Source organism: Neophocaena asiaeorientalis, unplaced genomic scaffold, assembly GCF_003031525.2.
Source record: "Neophocaena asiaeorientalis asiaeorientalis breed wild unplaced genomic scaffold, Neophocaena_asiaeorientalis_V1.1 scaffold606, whole genome shotgun sequence".
In the NCBI taxonomy this organism is placed as follows: Eukaryota; Metazoa; Chordata; class Mammalia; order Artiodactyla; family Phocoenidae; genus Neophocaena; species Neophocaena asiaeorientalis.
In genome coordinates this window covers 1,868,440-1,874,439 of record NW_020173687.1, presented here as the reverse complement: position 1 = coordinate 1,874,439, position 6,000 = coordinate 1,868,440, and the positions used below count along the sequence as shown (strand labels likewise).

At 43.5% G+C, this 6,000-nt stretch overlaps 1 protein-coding gene across 6 annotated transcripts in view; it reads left to right on the top strand.

Annotated features, from left to right (window-relative positions):
• CDH4 (cadherin 4) overlaps nt 1–6,000 on the top strand; it is a 573,059-nt gene that overhangs the window by 418,154 nt on the left and 148,905 nt on the right. The gene's annotated exons all lie outside the window — the stretch shown is intronic.

Genomic DNA, 6,000 nt, shown 5'->3' with positions numbered 1-6,000 from the left:
TACACGTAGACACACACCAGCCACTATCACCGGCCTCTGCAGCCCTCCCTCCAGCTTCACCTCTGACTCGGTTGCGTGGCCCTGTTGACCGGACAGGAGGGGTGAATTCACTTCCCCTGGTCCTGAAAGGCCTCTCAGCCCCACAGGCCCCAGGAATCCGGGACCAGACCCCTCAGCCCCCAGAAATCCCCACACTAGGTTTCCCGTGTCTGAGGGGGACCAGGTCTGCTTACCTCTGCCCGTCCCGTGTTTCGGCAGCTGCGTTGGCCTCCGCGTGAGGGCTCCCCGGTCAGCAGAGAAGTTGCTGCCCAGCTGACCTGCATGACGGGTCCAGCTACACACGTCTACCTACATGAAGGGTGGACCCGTGGGGAGGGAGATGCCCTTACAGTCAACAGGAGGCCTCAGGGTCATCAGTGTTATGATGTGTGTGGGTTCACCAGCAAAAGAAACACACTGGTTAAAGCAGGACAGGCCATCGGGGACAGCATTTGTGGGTATTCCCTCAGAAAAGGGTTCGAGGGAAGTAGAGGGTTAGACCAAGTTGACCAGATCCCTTTCTGCAAATTTGCCCAGAACCTCACAGGACTAAAGGGCTCAGTGAACCTCAGTGGGAGACAGTCTGCAAGTTTCCCCAAACCTATTTGACCAAGGAACCTTCTTAATGGGACATCTTACAAGGCAGGTGTTCCGAGGAACCCACTTTGGTAAACAGGGGCTGTGTTTCATGTGTCTCGTTAAACAACATAGAGGTGGTTTTGGTGAGAAAAGGGAAAGTGGTGACTCGGTGGATAGCCTTATCTTGGTGGTGAGCTGACCCCGTTGGGAAGGACGTCCTGAGTGCCCTCGTGGGTGTGCTGAACCAGGTGTTGAAACACGCTTCTAACGGGCGCCCCCCAGATCGTGAGCCTCACCTTGGGGATGTTGAAAACCCTGAGACAGATGGATGTGGTTTTCCATTCCTTCCCGAATGACCATGACAAATCACACCCTGGTGAGAGGGCAGCATGGCCCACGCAGGGGCCCCTCCCTGTCGGCAGCCAGGCCAGGGGCAGCAGTGGGAAGGCTTACATCCCTGACTGTGATGCAAGAACTGCGCCTTGTGGGCAAGGAGTAGGGCTCCCTAACGCCCGTGGATGGCCTCAGATAAAAGACATTAATTAAAAATATAGGGACTTCCCCGGCGGTCCAGTGGTTGAGACTTTGCCTTTCAATGCAGGGGGTGTGGGTTTGATCCCTGGTTGGGGAGCTAGGATCCCACGTGCCTCACGGCCAAGAGACCAAGACGTAATACAGAAGCGATACTGTAACAAGTTCAGTAACGACTTTGAGGATGGTCCACAGCAAAACAACTTGAAAAAAGTAAAAAGAAGATAAAAATAACGACACCTTTTGTCAGGCATGGTAATGAAGCAATTTCTGATGCAGTTAATCCCCTAATCCTCCAAAAAGGGTGACTTCAGTTAGTCCTTAGGACACGTGAACCTCCAGCCCCACAGCAGGCAGGCCCGAGAAGCACCCGATCTGCAGATTCCACATCCCAGGCCCAGAGCATCCTTGGGGCTGACTTTGTGGGGTTACACCCTGAGCACATGAAACATGACCCTGTAGGTGGTGGGCAGAGTCTCTGCAGCCCATCTGACCCAGTCCTTCCCTGTTTATTTCATGTCCCCTTCATTGCTGATGGCTCCCTGCTTCCTCCTTCTTCAAATCCAAAGAGCCCTGCCCTGACTTTCTAGGACCCCACCTAGACCCTGCCCTAAGTGCGTCCACATTGATCCTCACAACATCTCCAGAAGTGGGCGCTGTCACTGTCCCCACTTTACAGGTGGGGAAACAGAATCACGTGACTGCAACCTCTTTGCTGCATGGGAGAACCGATGTTCTGGAAAGGAGTGAAAAAACGACTTTCTAGGGACAGCTGAGCCCGGCATCGTAACGGAGCCTGGCTGCCCTGGATTGTCAGTTTGAATCAAGGCTTCTCCAGCTTACTGGCTGACGTTCTAGGACAAGCATACAACCTCTCTGAGGTTTACTGCTCTCGAAAATGGGACAGCTGTGTTACCTACATCCTATCCAAGGGTTGTTGAGAGGATTATGTGAGATTATGTGAGGTCAGGCAGGGTGCAGGCTCTATGAGAGCCCTGTCCCCAAAGAGGCAAAACATAGTTGCTCTTATTGCTGTCGTTGGCATGGTCCCAGCCCTCTGCATCACGTGCTCATCATGGCCGCTGGGCCCTCACCAGGGTGGTGCCGGGGGGACAGGGAGGAGGGTCTGTGTGGGACGCCGGGTCACTCAGTTGATGTGCCCTTACAGAGACCAGTGCCAACCTTTGAATAATGTCACTCTGTGTAAATGGGTTAAGGTGATGCCAGATTGCTGGTGTCCTTGGTCACTGGCCAGAAGCAAACGTAACTCTTCTCCAGTGGAAGGTATCATATACCAGACCTCAGATTACATCTCCTTTTATATACAATGTCCAGCACTCAACCGAAAATGACTGGAGGGACAAAACGAGGTAAATAAAAATCAAGAGGAGGAGCAGATGATAATCAAAGACCCACAGGGCTCCAGGTAATAAGAGTTATCAGACACAGATTTTATCATAATTATGCTCACTGTCTTTGAGCACATTAAATGCAAGATTTTGACAGAGGATTGGAAGATGAAAAAAGAATTAATTGGGCAGTTTAGGACTGAAAAATATAACAAACAAAATTAAGAGCTCAATGGACAGATATATCTGCAGATTAGACACAGTTGAAGAGAAGATTAATGAAGCAAAAAACATCAGAAGAAATATTCAGGCCAAAGTGTAAGGAGATATCCAGAGAGAAAACACAAAGGAAAGAGTAAGAGATATTGGGGAAATGGTAAGAAGTTCTAACATGAGTATGTTTGGAATATGAGGGGGAGAGATAAAATGGAGCAAAAGTAATATATGAAAAAATATCGGCAGAAAATATTCCAAAACTGGCAACAGACATCCAGGCATAGATTCAAAAAGCCCTATGAACTCTAAACAGGATAAATATAAAGAAAACTGCACTTAGGCACTTTCTTAGTCCATTCAATAGGCTATAACAAAACACCATAGACTGGGGGGCTTACAAACTAGAAATTCATTTCTCACTCTTCTGGAGGCTGGAGGTCTGAATCAGAGTGGCACAGGGTCAGGTTCCCATGAGGGCCCTCTTCCAGATTGCTGCCTTCAGACTCATATCCTCACATGGCAGAGAGCAAAGACAGGAGGCCAGCTCACTCACAACTCCTGTAAGGACACTAATCCTGTCATGGAGACTCCATCCTGATGACCTCCCTTAATCCAAATCACCCCCGAAAGGCCTCACCTCCTAATATCATCCCATCGGGAGATAGGGTTCCAACAAAAGAATTTTGGGAGGACACAGTCCACAATAGGCATTTTAAGGTAAAATAGTTGAAAGCAAAAGTCAAGGAGAAAATCTTGGAAGCAAATAGAAAAGACAGAGTTTCTTTGAAAGAGGAATAATTCGATGTGATACTGACTTCTCAACAGGAACTATGGAGGTTAGAAGACGATGGAATGATATTTTTTAAAGTGCTAAAGAAAATAGAATTCTATTATTCAGTAAAATGTCATTCACAGAGTAAAGGTGAATAAAGACATTTTTAAACAAATAAAAACTGAAAGAATCTGTCACAAGTTGTGTTCTTCAGGCAAAAATAAGATGATTTGAAGTAGAAAACCAAGAATGAGAAGATTAAGTAGATGGGAAAATACCAGTGTATAATTACAGGTAATGTTTTGTGGGATGTAAACAAGAGGACTCAAATTCATGACAAGAATGGCATAGATTTTGAGAAAGGATAAATGGAGTCAAAGGGATCTAGGATGCTTGTGTTGTCCTGGAAGACGATGGAAATATCAAACTAATATTATACTTGGATGAGACACATCATTAAGAGCCATAGTGATGGATACCTTACTTTAAGGTGCATATGAAACACTGACCACGATTGACCATAGTCTAGGTCCAAAAGTAAATCTTAACTTCAGGAGTTACCTAACGTCTACATAGTGTCTAAACTAGCACTAAATTGATAAAAATGTATCTATTATAAAAACAGATATTTATTTCTCTTGGAATTTTCATATAATTCTAACACTACCGTATATGAAGATCTTATGCTATAGCTGGATAATTTAGTATTAGCAACACAGCACTGGGCAGGGGACAGCTAAATTCTCCCTCCATTCTAGATGTATTTCTTGTTATTGTCACCTTTTTAGTCTTCATATTTAGGCAGTATTTTTTAAAACACCCTTAAATAACATAATTTGTCATTTTCCCCGGTAATCAATGTGAATTTTCAAATAAACATGCTTCTGAAACAATAAAAAATAGTCATAGGATTAAGTTCTAACATAATAGATGGAAAATAGAATAATAAAACTTATCAATCCAAAAAAATGCAAGGAAAGAAAAGTGAAATGATAGAATAGATGAGATATTTGTCTTTGAGTAGGATGGTAGATTTACAAATATATTATTAATTATAATAATTGAAAATAGATTCATTCATAATTAAAAGAAAATTGACAGGTTATATTTTTTAAAATCCGACTATATGCAGCTTACAAAAGATGCATCTAAAAATTATAAGGATAAAAAGCAAATACCGTATGCTAACACATACATGGAATCTTAAAAAAAAAATGGTCATGAAGAACCTAGGGACAGGATGGGAATAAAGACGCAGACCTACTAGAGAATGGACTTGAGGACACGGGGAGGGGGAAGGGTGAGCTGGGACAAAGTGAGAGAGTGGCATGGACATATATACGCTACCAAACGTAAAACCGATAGCTAGTGGGAAGCAGCCGCATAGCACAGGGAGATCAGCTCGGTGCTTTGTGACCACCTAGAGGGGTGGGATAGGGAGGGTGGGAGGGAGACGCAAGAGGGAGGAGATATGGGGACATATGTATACGTACAGCTGATTCACTTTGTTATAAAGCAGAAACTAACACGCCGTTGTAAAGCAATTATACTCCAATAAAGATGTCGAAAAAAAAAGTATAAGGATAGAGAAAGTTGAAAGTAAAAGCATAGGGAGGGAAATACCGTGCAAATACGAATCAAAAGGAAGTTGGTGACAAGGGCTCTGTTACCGTAAGAATCAAATTTGTGTGCACTTGTAATATGACTTCAAAATATTTGAGCAAAAATTGATAGAACTAAAAGGAGAAATAAATAAGTATACGATCAATGGTAAATCTTAACAACTATCTCTGAGTAAGTAACAGAACAAGCAGACAAAATATCAGGAAGGAAATAGACGATTCGGAGCACAGACTTAAGAAGTCTGACCTTAGTGAGATGTACGTAAAACACAGAAACCGACCGCTGCTAAAACAGATTCTTTTCAAGTGTACTCAGAACATTTACCAAATTTAGCCATAGGCTGAGCCTTCAAGCAAAATTCAACGCGCTTCCAAAGTTTAGAGTCAAACATAGTTTGTGTTCTTACCTCAGAGCAGTTAAGCTAGAGATCGATAACAAAGAAAATAACTGAAAAATCCCCATAGATTTGGAGGTTAAGTAAGTGCCTTCTTATTAACCCTCGGGTAGGAAAGAAATCACGTGGAAGTGAGGGAATATTCTGAACTGAGTAATAAACTAGCTGGATGTAGCTGAAGCCACACCAGATAGAAACGCGTAGCCTTACCTACGTACGTTAGAAGATAAAGAAGGCCGAAAATCAGTGATGTTAGCGTTCATCTCAAGAAATTATAAAAAGAACAGGAAATGAAACACGTGTTTCCACACAAAGGAGAAGATAATGAAACAGAAAATAATAGAATCAACAAAGACAAAAGTTGGTTCTTTACTGAACTGTAGACTCAGGAAGAAAAAAAAACCTGCAAATAATCTCTATCTGGAATGGAAAGGGGACGTCACGACCAATCGCACAGACATTAGAAAGGTCATTTGCGGGCATTATGTACAATTTAT